Source organism: Bos indicus x Bos taurus, chromosome 16 (genome assembly GCF_003369695.1).
Source record: "Bos indicus x Bos taurus breed Angus x Brahman F1 hybrid chromosome 16, Bos_hybrid_MaternalHap_v2.0, whole genome shotgun sequence".
In the NCBI taxonomy this organism is placed as follows: domain Eukaryota; kingdom Metazoa; phylum Chordata; class Mammalia; order Artiodactyla; family Bovidae; genus Bos; species Bos indicus x Bos taurus.
This window is the reverse complement of record NC_040091.1, coordinates 22,153,943-22,166,650: the sequence shown is the minus strand read 5'-3', so window position 1 is coordinate 22,166,650 and position 12,708 is coordinate 22,153,943. Positions and strand designations below refer to the sequence as shown.

At 39.3% G+C, this 12,708-nt stretch overlaps 1 pseudogene; it reads left to right on the top strand.

The window, feature by feature from the left end:
• Positions 1 to 9,430: 9,430 nt before the first annotated feature.
• Positions 9,431 to 11,620, top strand: LOC113907055 (annotated as a pseudogene).
• Positions 11,621 to 12,708: the final 1,088 nt, after the last annotated feature.

Sequence of the window (12,708 nt, the reverse complement as noted above, 5' to 3'; positions counted from 1 at the left end):
ACGACTATTCTCTGCCTAAGGTTTTCTAAACAATCTTAAGAAGGCCTGTAAACTAGAAAAGGGGATAAACACACATGATGCCCATTGCCAAACCTAAATTTTCCTGAACTCAGTGTTAAGGAGAAGACTAACATCTATTTTTAAACTTGACAAACTATAGACACATTCAGTTGCTGACTCAAACAGTGAAACAACAATTACCCGGCTCTCCTGTAAGTCTCCTGCATTGCAGGTGTATTCTTGACCACTGAGCCATCAGGGAAGCCTAATAATAACTAATAGAACAATGTTGTGTTTCACTTTTTCCTAAAATTTTATTTATTCTTACCCTTGCTTCTCAGACTTCCCTGGTGGCTCAGGCGGTAAAAGTGTCTGCCTACAAAGTGGGAGACCCAGGTTCGATCCCTGGGTTGGGAAGATCCCCTGGAGAAGGAAATGGCAACTCACTGCAGTATTCTGGCCTGGAGAATCCCATGGACGGAAGAGCCTGGTAGGCCACAGTCCATGGGGTCACAAAGAGTCAGACACAGCTGAGCGACTTCACTTTCACTTTGCTTCTCATCAGAATCTCATGAAGTAGACAAAGTAGTTATCATCCCCACTGTATACTTGAGGGAACTGAAGCCCAGAGAAATCAAGGAAGCTTCCCCCTATCACACAGGGACGATGTGGCAGAAGATGGTCTGTAACCCAGAACTTCTGGCTCTAAATGACTGTTTGGACAAATAGTGTTGTCTATGTATTTCCTTGACTCTCACAGGGTAAGACAGTATCCGGCCTCAGGGGAACCCAGTGTGTAAAACTTGGTGGCACAAGGGTTTTGTTAATTTCAGGTCCAAAGTACAAGCCTTTTTTACTAAGATACCTGGGATTTGGATGTGGGTTCAGGCAGCCTCTCAATGACAACTGAGTAAAGTTAACTTGAAGGCATTTACACATACCTATGGTGGTGGTTTAGTCACTAAGTTGTGTCTGACTCTATCGACCCCATGGACTGTAGCCCAACAGTCTCATCTATCCATGGGATTTCCCAGGCAAGAATACTGGAGTGGGTTGCCATTTCCATCTCCAGGGGATCTTCCCAACCCAGGAATCGAACCCAGGTCTCCTGTATTGCAGGCAGTTTCTTTACCAACTGAGCCACAAGGGAAGCCATACATGTCTGTAAATTTGCTCTAATCCAGTTGGGTCAAATTTGGTCTAATCAGTTTATTCACACATTCATTGAAAATATTATTACAAAGATTTATCACAAAGATTAATATGACACTTTGTGATGTTAACAATGATTGTGTCCAAGATATTTGATTCTCAAAACACTGAAAGAGCAATAACTGCTTGTCTGTTCTATAAATAAAGAACCTAAGGTATGAAGGTTTTAAATATTCCATATTAAGAGCAAAGTTCAGATGGGTTACATTTTCTAGAAGTTATTAATACTGAGATGAAGCAATTTTAGGTTTATCTTCAATGTCAGTGATGATGAAGATGATGAAAATGGTAATAACCGCTGACTAGGTTTTTCCCATCTGCCATGTACATGATCTCAATCAGTTCTCTCAAAAATATTGAGATAGATACTTTTACTCTAATTTTTAAAGATAAGGAAATAGGCTCAGCAAAGGTAGTTATTTTATCAGTTACGAATCTATTTGCTGCAAGTGATGGATGACCAAACCAAACTGACTTAAGCAGAAACAGAATGTCTTGACCTATATAACTGAAAACTCCATGGGCCAGGCTGGCTTCATTCTAGGTCACAAGTAATATCATCAGACATCAGATTTTTCTGTTTCTTATTCCTTCTTTTTCCTATTGTTGATCTCATTCTCAGCTCCCGCGTGGAAGCAAGGTGATAACCAACAGCTCTGGATCTTTTCTTGCTTTAATAGTATGCTCTTTCCAGTGGCCAATATTGGTTGTGTCAGATTATGTGTTCCTCCCTGAACTAATTCCCAAATGATCTTTCTGGTTTAAGCCTGGTTTTCATGCTCACCCTTGAAATTAAAGGTAGGGCAAGTTCTATTAAAGAATGAAAATGAAAAAGGAGAGTCCCTGAAGAAAATCTGAGGGAAGTTTATCAAAATAACAATGAGGGCAAGAGGATTCTAGGAACACAAATAAATATTGTGTGCTCAATTGCTCACTTGTGTCCAACACTTTGTGATCCCCTGGACTGTAACCCATCAGACTCTGTCCATAGGATTCTCCAGGCAAGAGTACTGGAGTGGGTTGCCATTTCCTCCTCCAGGGAATCTTCCCAACTTAGGGATTGAACCTGTGTCTCTGCATTGCAGGTGGATTCTTTACCTCCGAACCACCTGGGAAGCTAAGAGAAATATTGGTGTGGCCAAAAATTTCCTTCAGATTTTTCCACTACAACTTATGGAAAAATCCAAATGAACTTATTGGCCAACCCTATACAAATGTCCACTGTTAAGAGCATGCCCAACATCAAACAGCTGGACTGTGACAGAGTTTTTTTAATTCCAATGTCCATTCTTTAACCCAAGGGTTAGTAAATTTTTTCTGTAAACAGCAAGTTCATAAATATTTCAGGTTTGCAAGTCATAGACTATGTGATGGAACTACCAAATTTGGCCATTGCTGTACAAGAGAGCCATAGATAATGTAGAAACCGGTGAACATAGCTGTGTTCATAAAATTTACAAAAAGAAGTGAAGGACCAGATTTGATCAGGTACTATAGTTTGCTGATCCCTGCACCCCATTTTTCATGATCCTGATCAGCTATACTCTCCGCATACAGAACAGAACTAGAACAGCCTCTGTGATATGAATAGGTGAAAAATATTGACCAGATGAAGGTGCAATAGCCACAAGGCTAATGGCCAATCAAGGTGAGGTCCCCAAATTCTTATAATCCCCTTCATAGAAAATCCCCCATAGGCTTCTGCTCTAACCAAATGAAATACAAGAAACAGAAGCATTCAGTGTTTATGGGTTAGACAATATTCTACATTATGTAGATATTTTCTAAGAAAAATCAGTTTTCTTCTGATGTTCTTATTACCTGAATAAATTAACTTCATTTCTGCCAATCTTTGTGGCAGATAGAATAATGGACTCCCAAATATGTTCATGTCCTAACCCTCAGAGCCTCCAAATATGTTACTTTATATGATAAAATGGACTTTGCGAATGTAACTTTAAAAAGTCTTAAAAGGGGAGATTATCCTGTAGCATCTGTGTGGTTCCAGTGGAAACACAAATGTGCTTCTAAGAGACATCTGGAATAGTTAAAGGTAAAGAGTGGAGAAGGGAGTGGGATGTTGGAAGCAGAGAGTGGAGAGATGCAGCCACAAGCCAAGGAATGCTAGCAACCTCTGGAAGGCGAAAGTGATGAGGAAGGGGTTCTGCCCTGGAACCTCCAGAAGAAATCACCCTGCTGACAATTTGATTCTAGCCTAGGAAACTTGTTTTGAACTTCCAACATCCAAAAATGTCAGATAATAAATTCTCATTGATTTGTCACTAAGTTTGTTGTAACTTGTTATAGCATCCCTAAGAAAAAGCTATGACAAACCTGGACAGTGTGTTAAAAAACAGACATCGCTTTGCTGACAAAGGTCCTGATGGTCAAAGCTATGGTTTTTCTGGTAGTCAAGTATGGATGTGAGAGTTGGACCATAAAGAAAGCTGAGTGCTGAAGAAGTGATACTTTCAAATTGGGGTGCTGGAGAAGACTCTTAAGAGTCCCTTGTACAGCAAGGAGATCAATTCATTCAATTCTAAAGGAAATCAATCTTGAATATTCTTTGGAAGAACTGATGCTGAAGTTGAAGCTCCAATAATTTGGCCACCTGATGCATAGAGCCAACTCATAGGAAAAGACACTGATGCTGGGAAAGATGGAGGGCAGGAAGAGAAGGGGATGACAGAGGATGAGATGGTTGGATGGCATCATCAACTCAGTGGACATGAGTTTGAGCAAACTCTGGGAGATAGTGAAGGACAAGGATTCCTTGGGATTACAGAGTCGGACATGACTTAGCGACTGAATGACAACCTCCCAATGTAGGTAGATGCAGGTTTGATCCCTGGGTGGGGGAGATCCCCTGAAGAAGGAAATGCCAACCTACTCCAGTATTCTTGCCTGGAAAATTCCATGGACAGAGGAGCCTGGTGGGCTATAGCTCACGGGGCCACAAAGAATCAGACACAACTTAGTAACTAAGCAAACAATACAGAAGGAAACAAATACAATTCTATACCTAAGAAAGTTAAGATTATTTTGGTGGTTTTCTCCTCTACTGGATTTAGTAGTAAATGTACAAACAAGTAAGAAAAAGCAACAACACAGTTCCCAATACCCAAAATTGATATGCCATACCTAGCTTGTGCCTTATGATGAGAAATAACATACATGGACATTTTGACATTATAATGATTTCATGGAAATAGTAGTTGTAGGAATAGTAATGGTAGAAAAAACAAGTAACTTAGCTAATGCATGTAAAAAAGTTAGTACTGTTGTTGCTCTGCAAGAGTTTAAAAAAATAGCAATTATTATTTTCAGTAGTTGTAGTATCAGTAACAGTTATAGTATTGGCATTGGTATCAATCAGTACTAGTAACAAAATTAATCATTCTTTTTTAGTAAATTTCATTGCTAGATACTGTCCCAAACATTTTCTATGTATTACCTGTTTTAGTCCTCATGCAATACAGGGAACTAAGCACCATTACCCTCTTTTTGTGAATGATAAAAGAGAATGAATGTAAACTGAAATCCTAACCTTTAATACGACAGTAGTAGAAGGTGAGACCCTTGGGAAATGACTAGGTAGGTTATGAGGGTGGAGCTCTCATGAAGGAAGTGAAGTCACTCAGTCATGTCTGACTTTTTGGGACCCCAAGGACTGTAGCCTACCAGGCTCCTCTGTCCATGGGGTTTTCCAGGCAAGAGTACTGGAGTAGGTTGCCATTTCCTTCTCCAGGGGATCTTTCCCACCCAGGGATCAAACCCAGGTGTCCCGCATTGCAGGCAGATGCTTTACTGTCTGAGCCACCAGGGAGCTCTAATGAGCAGGATTAATATCTTTGTAACAGAGAACCTGGAGAACTCTCTTGTCTCTTTTTCCACATGAGGACACAGCTAGAAGATGGCCATCTATAAACCAGAAAGTGGTTCTCACTAGACACCAAATCTATCACTGCTTTTATCTTGGACTTCCTGGGTCCCAGAACTGTGAGAAATAAGTTTCTACTATAGGCTACTCCCTTAATGGCATTCTGTTATAGCTGCCTGAAAAGACTGAGATGGTGAACCTTTGGGAGAGGTCATTGTTTGTCCAATAAATTATGTTTATAAGTAGTAGCAATAGAGTTAAATCTTGGTATGTTTATTAATAAAATCCAAACATTTTACAATACTTTGACCATGAAGCTAGCATTCCTATGCCTCTAAAATTAGCAGACATAGCTGAGGGACATTGAATTCTTGATGAAAGAGAATACCACGGGACATCAAAGACACACTTTATTCATCTAACACTTGTGCCGAGAGCTTACATTCCTTTCTTAACCTTGATCCCTCTGCTAAGAATATCCTTGTTGGTCTGCCTAGCAAAACTCCTATTGTCAAGGTATTAATCAAACATTACCCTATTTGTGAATTTTTCCTGTTTTTTTCATTGAAATAAAGTTGATTTACAAAATTATGTTTGTTTTAGGTGTATAGCATAGTGATTCAAAATTTTTATAGATTATACTCCATTTAAAGTTATTATAAAATAATGTCCATATTCCCTGTGCTCTACTATCTGTCCTTGTAACTTATTTATTTTTTACATGGTAGTTTGGACCTCTCAATCCCTTGCTCATACCTGGCCCCTACCCCTTTTCCTCTCCTGTTGTCAAAAAGGCCACAAACAACAAATGTTAGAGAAGAAGTGGAGTGAAGGGACCTTTCCTACACTGTTGGTGGGAGTGTAAATTGGTACAGCCACTATGGAAAACAATATCAGTTCAGTTCAGTTGCTCAGTCATGTCCGACTCTTTGTGACCCCATGGATTGCAGTGCTCCAGGCTTCCCTGTCCATCACCAGCTCCCGGAGCTTACTCAAACTCATGTCCATTGAGTCACTGATGCCATCCAACCACCTCATCCTCTGTCATCCCTTGTCCTCCTGCATTCAATCATTCCCAGCTTCAGGGTCTTTTCAAGTGAGTCAGTTCTTCCTATCAGGTGGCCAAAGTATTGGAGTTTCAGCTTCAACATCAGTCCTTCCAATGAATATTCAGGACTAATTTCCTTTAGGATGGATTAGTTGGATCTCCTTGCAGTGCAAAGTACTCTCAAGAGTCTTCTCCAACACCACAGTTCAAAAGCATCAATTCTTCGGCAGTTAGCTTTCTTTATAGTTCAACTCTCACATTCATATATGACTACTGGAAAAACCATAGCCTTGACTAGATGGACCTTTGTTGGCAAAGTAATGTCTGCTTTTTAATATGCTATCTAGGTTGGTCATAACTTTTCTTCCAAGAAGAAAGCGTCTTTTAATTTCATGGCTGCAATTGGACTGCAAGGGGATCCAACCAGTCCATTCTAAAGGAGATCAGTCCTGGGTGTTCTTTGGAAGGAATGCTGCTAAAGCTGAAACTCCAGTACTTTGGCTACCTCATGTGAAGAGTTGACTCACTGGTAAAGACTCTGATACTGGGAGAGATTGGGGGCAGGAGGAGAAGGGGACGACAGAGGATGAGATGGCTGGATGGCATCACTGACTCGATGGACGTGAGTTTGAGTGAACTCCGGGAGTTGCTGATGGACAGGGAGGCCTGGCGTGCTGCAATGCATGGGGTCGCAAAGAGTGGGACATGACTAAGCAACTGAACTGAACTGAATCACCATCTGCAGTGATTTTGGAGCTCCCCAAAATAAAGTCTCTCACTGTTTCCATTGTTTCCCCATCTATGTGCCATGAAGTGATAGGACTGGATGCCATGATCTTAGTTTTCTGAATGTTGAGCTTTAAGCCAACTTTTTCACTCTCCACTTTCACTTTCCTCAAGAGGCTCTTTAGTTCTTCTTCACTTTCCGCCATAAGGGTGGGGTCATCTGCATATCTGAGGTTATTGATATTTCTCTTAGCAATCTTGATTCCAGCTTGTGCTTCCTCCAGCCCAGCATTTCTCATGATGTACTCCGCATATAAGTTAAATAAGCAGGGTGACAATATACAGCCTTGACATACTCCTTTCCCAATTTGGAACCAGCCTGTTGTTCCATGTCCAGTTCTAACTGTTGCTTCTTGACCTGCATACAGATTTCTCAGGAGGCAGGTCAGGTGGTCTGGTATTCCCATCTCTTTAGGAAATTTCCACAGTTTGTTGTGATCCACACAGTTAAAAGGTTTGGAATAGTCAATAAAACAGAAGAAAACAGTATGGAGGTTCCTTTAAAGCTAAAGCTACCACGGAAGCTTTTCTTGACATGACCATCCATCTTGATTTCATTGTCCACCCTTCTGTTTCTCCACTCTGGGTTGAATATCCTTCTGTTCTAGCATCCATACTTCCTTGGTTATGTTTATTTTGTGTACATCTGTCTCCCTCGATAGGATACAAACTTTCTAATAACAGGAAACCTGCTAACTGGCAACGGTATATCCAGTGGTAGCCATATTTGAGCTCATGAAAATGTTCAATGGATATTTAATGATAAAAGTACAAGTGAATGAGTAAAATATGTAAATTAATAAATTATTTTTTACACGGGAAAGGGGGAGTTTTCATTCCAGAAAAAATTTGAGTTTTCAGTTCTCAGTGAATATCATTTTAAAATTCTGTGGTACAGTACAACTATCTAAATGCTTGGAGTTCAAAGCATAATAAGGAAACAATTTATAATTTTATGCCAAAAATTGATAAGGCTACAATACAAACAACTTTGTTTCAATTGGCAAAATGACTGCTTTCAACTAAATATCACTTTTTATTTCTTATAAATTCTTATGCTTTTTCTCAGACCAATTAAAAAGAAAGTTAAACTTCATATATGTGAAGATATATCCCAGACAAATTTGATTCAGTCAGTTCAGTTCAGTCGCTCAGTCATGTCCGACTCTTTGTGACCCCATGAATTGCAGCACACCAGGCCTCCCTGTCCATCACCAACTCCTAGAGTTCACTCAAACTCACGTCCATCGAGTCGGTGATGCCATCCAGCCATCTCATCCTCTGTCGTCCCCTTCTCCTCTTGCCCCCAATCCCTCCCAGCATCAGAGTCTTTTCCAATGAGTCAACTCTTTGCATGAGGTGGCCAAAGTACTGGAGTTTCAGCTTTAGCATCATTCCTTCCAAAGAACACCCAGGATTGATGTCTTTTATTTATATGTAAATGAAAAAAATCATATATGCTAAGATATGGAATGCAATGTTTTCATGAAGGGTTCCATGGATCTTCCACTTTTGAAGTTACCTTAATAAATAATTTAGCAGCTCTTACTTTAGGAAGTATAAAGTATGTAGAAGTGCTAATTTAAATGAATGGGTATAAACAGGAGGGGATAGTATTAATGAAAATAACTCAGGATATTCTAAGATACATGCACACAAGTTTAGACATAGGTGGTAACTGAAACTTTTGGTGTGAATGTAATATTGTAGGTTAATGTGATGAAAGGCTGGGAGCTGAAGACAAGGTATGCAGGGGAAGAAAATATAGTTTTCATAGAGAGATAGCAGGCATAATTATAATAAGTACTCTGCCTACTTAGTTTTTGATTCATTTATTTTTCAAAAAAGTGATTACTGCGAACCTTTTTTGTGCTAGAGAATGTATTAAATATCAGATATAAATAATAACAATTTCACTCTTCTTTGAATTTGTAGAAAATCAGATGTGATGTAATTGTTTTTCATACAAAATATCCTGTGAACACAGATTAAAAAGAACACAGATAAAAATTTCTTCATGACAGAGCCAGAATGCTTTACAAATAAGCTGTAGTTTATGCCAGAAGAGTAGGGATATCACTGAAACCAAAAAGGGACAACTTATTCCAGATGTGAAAGAATACTCGGTCAATGATATAAGGTCATAAAAACTGGAAAGCAAACAATCCTACATCATTTGAATATCAAGGTAGAAATGGAGAACAGAAATGCAGCAGGAGATGAGAGTGATGCTCGTAAGAGTCCTATGAACTGGTAGGAAAAGATCATATTCTCACTTAGATGAGAAGAGAAACTCAAGAGTTGAAAGCAGCACTCAACTTTACAAGGCTGCTCTTTAGGTCGGTGCAAAAGTAATTGCCATTTTTGCATTGTTGAACTTTGCTGTTTATCCATTCTCAAATAAATGTGGTTATGTTATACAGCATTTTAATGTGCATTTCCTGCTTTATATATTTTTTTGCTAATGACATTACTTCCTGCGTGTTTTATATTTATTTTAGACTATGGAAATGATGTTAGACAAAATAGAATATTGGAAATAAAAGCAAAAATAAACAAATGGGACCTAATTAACCTTAAAAGCTTCTGCACATCAAAGGAAACTATTAGCAAGGTGAAAAGACAGCCTTCAGAATGGGAGAAAATAATAGCAAATGAAGCAACTGACAAACAACTAATCTCAAAAATATACAAGCAACTCCTACAGCTCAACTCCAGAAAAATAAATGACCCAATCAAAAAATGGGCCAAAGAACTAAATAGACATTTCTCCAAAGAAGACATACAGATGGCTAACAAACACATGAAAAGATGCTCAACATCACTCATTATCAGAGAAATGCAAATCAAAACCACTATGAGGTACCATTTCACACCAGTCAGAATGGTTGCCATCCAAAAGTCTACAAGTAATAAATGCTGGAGAGGGTGTGGAGAAAAGGGAACCCTCTTACACTGTTGGTGGGAATGCAAACTAGTACAGCCACTATGGAGAACAGTGTGGAGATTCCTTAAAAAACTGGAAATAGAACTGCCTTATGATCCAGCAATCCCACTGCTGGGCATACACACTGAGGAAACCAGAAGGGAAAGAGACACGTGTACCCCAGTGTTCATCGCAGCACTGTTTATAATAGCCAGGACATGGAAGCAACCTAGATGCCCATCAGCAGATGAATGGATAAGAAAGCAGTGGTACATATACACAATGGAGTATTACTCAGCCATTAAAAAGAATACATTTGAATCAATTCTAATGAGGTGGATGAAACTGGAGCCTATTATACAGAGTGAAGTAAGCCAGAAGGAAAAACACCAATACAGTATACTAATGCATATATATGGAATTTAGAAAGATGGTAACAATAACCCTGTGTACGAGACAGCAAAAGAGACACTGATGTATAGAACAGTCTTATGGACTCTGTGGGAGAGGGAGAGGATGGGAAGATTTGGGAGAATGGCATTGAAACATGTAAAATATCATGTATGAAACGAGATGGCAGTCCAGGTTCGATGCACGATACTGGATGCTTGGGGCTAGTGCACTGGGACGACCCAGAGGGATGGTATGGGGAGGGAGGAGGGAGGAGGGTTCAGGATGGGGAACACATGTATACCTGTGGCGGATTCATTTTGATATTTGGCAAAACTAATACAATTATGTAAAGTTTAAAAATAAAATTTAAAAAAAAAAAAGCAAATTCGAGTGGTTTTCTTATTTGAGTTCAAAATGTGTATAAAGCAGTGGAGACAACTCAAGAACACATTTGGCCCAGGATCTGCTAATGAACATACAGTGTGGTGGTAGTTTAAGAAGTTTTACAAAGGAGATGAGAGCCTTGAAGATAAGGAGCTTGGAGACCGGCCATTGGAAGTTGACAACGACCAACTGAGAGCAATTATCGAAGTTGATCCTCTTACAGCTACACAAGAAGTTGCTGAAGAACTCATCAGTATACCATTCTGTGGTCACTCAGCAATTGAAGCAAATTGGAAAGGTGAAAAAGCTTGATAAGTGGGTTCCTCATGAACTGACTGCAGATCAAAAAAATCACCATTTTGAAGTGTCCTTCTCTCATTGTATGCAACAACAAACCATTTCTCGATTGGATTGGATATGCAATGAAAAGTGGATTTTATATGACAACCAGTGATGGCCAGCTCAGTAGTTAGACTGAGAAAGATCTATAAAGCACTTTCCAAAGCCAAACTTGCACCAAAAAGAGGTCACAGTTACTGTTTGGTGGTCTGCTGCCAGTCTGATCCACTACAGCTTTCTGAATCCCAGTGAAACTGTTACATCTGAGAAGTATGCTCAGCAAATGGATGAGATGCACTGAAAATTGCAAGGCCTGCAGCCGGCATTGATCAACAGAATGGGCCCAATTCTTCTCCACAATAATACCCAACCACACATCGCACAACCAGTGCTTCAAAGGTTGAAGGAATTGGGTCATGAAGTTTTGCCTCATCCACCATATTCACCTAACCTCTTGCCAACCCTCTACCACTTCTTCAAGCATCTCAAAAACTTTTTGGAGGATAAATGCTTCCACAAGCAGCAGGAGGCAGAAAATGCTTTCCAAGAGTTCATTGAATCCCAAAGCACAGGTCTTTATGCTACAGGAATAAACAAACTTATTTCACATTGGCAAAAATGTGTTGATTGTAATGGTTCCTATTTTGGTTAATAAAGATGTCTTTGAGCCTAATTATAATGCTTTAACATTCATGTCTGAAACCACAATTACTTTTGCACCAACCTAAATAAAACAGAAATATATTCTGTCTCCCATTCCAATAATATGTCCAAATATTAATATTTTCAACACTGAGTTCAAAGAAACTTTAGGATTCTATGATGGGGTTTCAGAAGTTACAAAGACAGGCGAAGGGGAATCTGAATTAACAATCATGAAAGCTCCATTTGTGCTTTTAAAATAATTGGACTTCTTACATTATTTATCTTTGAAAACCATTTTCCACTACATAAATAAAGTTGAGAGATATTGCACTATATCAATCTTCCTCAAGTCAAACTCATGGCTTCATAATGAGCTTGTGAGGTAATGAATAGTCGTGAGTAATGTTATCGTAACTGGAAGAGGACAAGATGGCAGCTGTCTCTTGGGCGAGGTAACAGCTGGTGACCCATGAGAAAGGCTGACTCAGCTGGACAGCCAGAGACAACTTTGTGACCAGAGTTAAAATGTGCTCAGGATACTGGAGAAGAATAGCTACGCTTGAGAATGAGCTGAACAATTGGCAAGTACCTGTTATTTTCTTGCTGATCTATCCTACAGTTTTTCTTTCTACAATTAAAAATAAATTTTATTCCTGTTACATATATTTCCTTTAAAAAGTTCCTTTGTTTATGTCTAAGGGAATATCTTCCTCTTGGGTTAATAAAGAGGGGAGATAAAAAGAGACATGCTGCTTTGAAATGAGAGGAAGGTAGTGACTTAACAGTTTGAGATTGGGAGCATCCTTGACACAGACATGAAGCCCTGGATATGTAATCTTCTTCACCTCTTCTCTGTTATGCTTCTAAGAGCTGAAGCATATGGCTTCGCTGGCTGCACATTACGCAATTCCTGAGAGTGCTATTTACATAGACCGTGATGTGAAAGGAGATACTTGCAATTAACGGAGGCAGAAGTTTTGCTATAGTAGATGGAATAATGGACTCCCAAGTACATCTATGTCCTCATTCTCAGAAACTGTATTATGTTATATAGCAAAGGGAAGCGAAACTTGTAGACTGAATTAAGGTTACTAA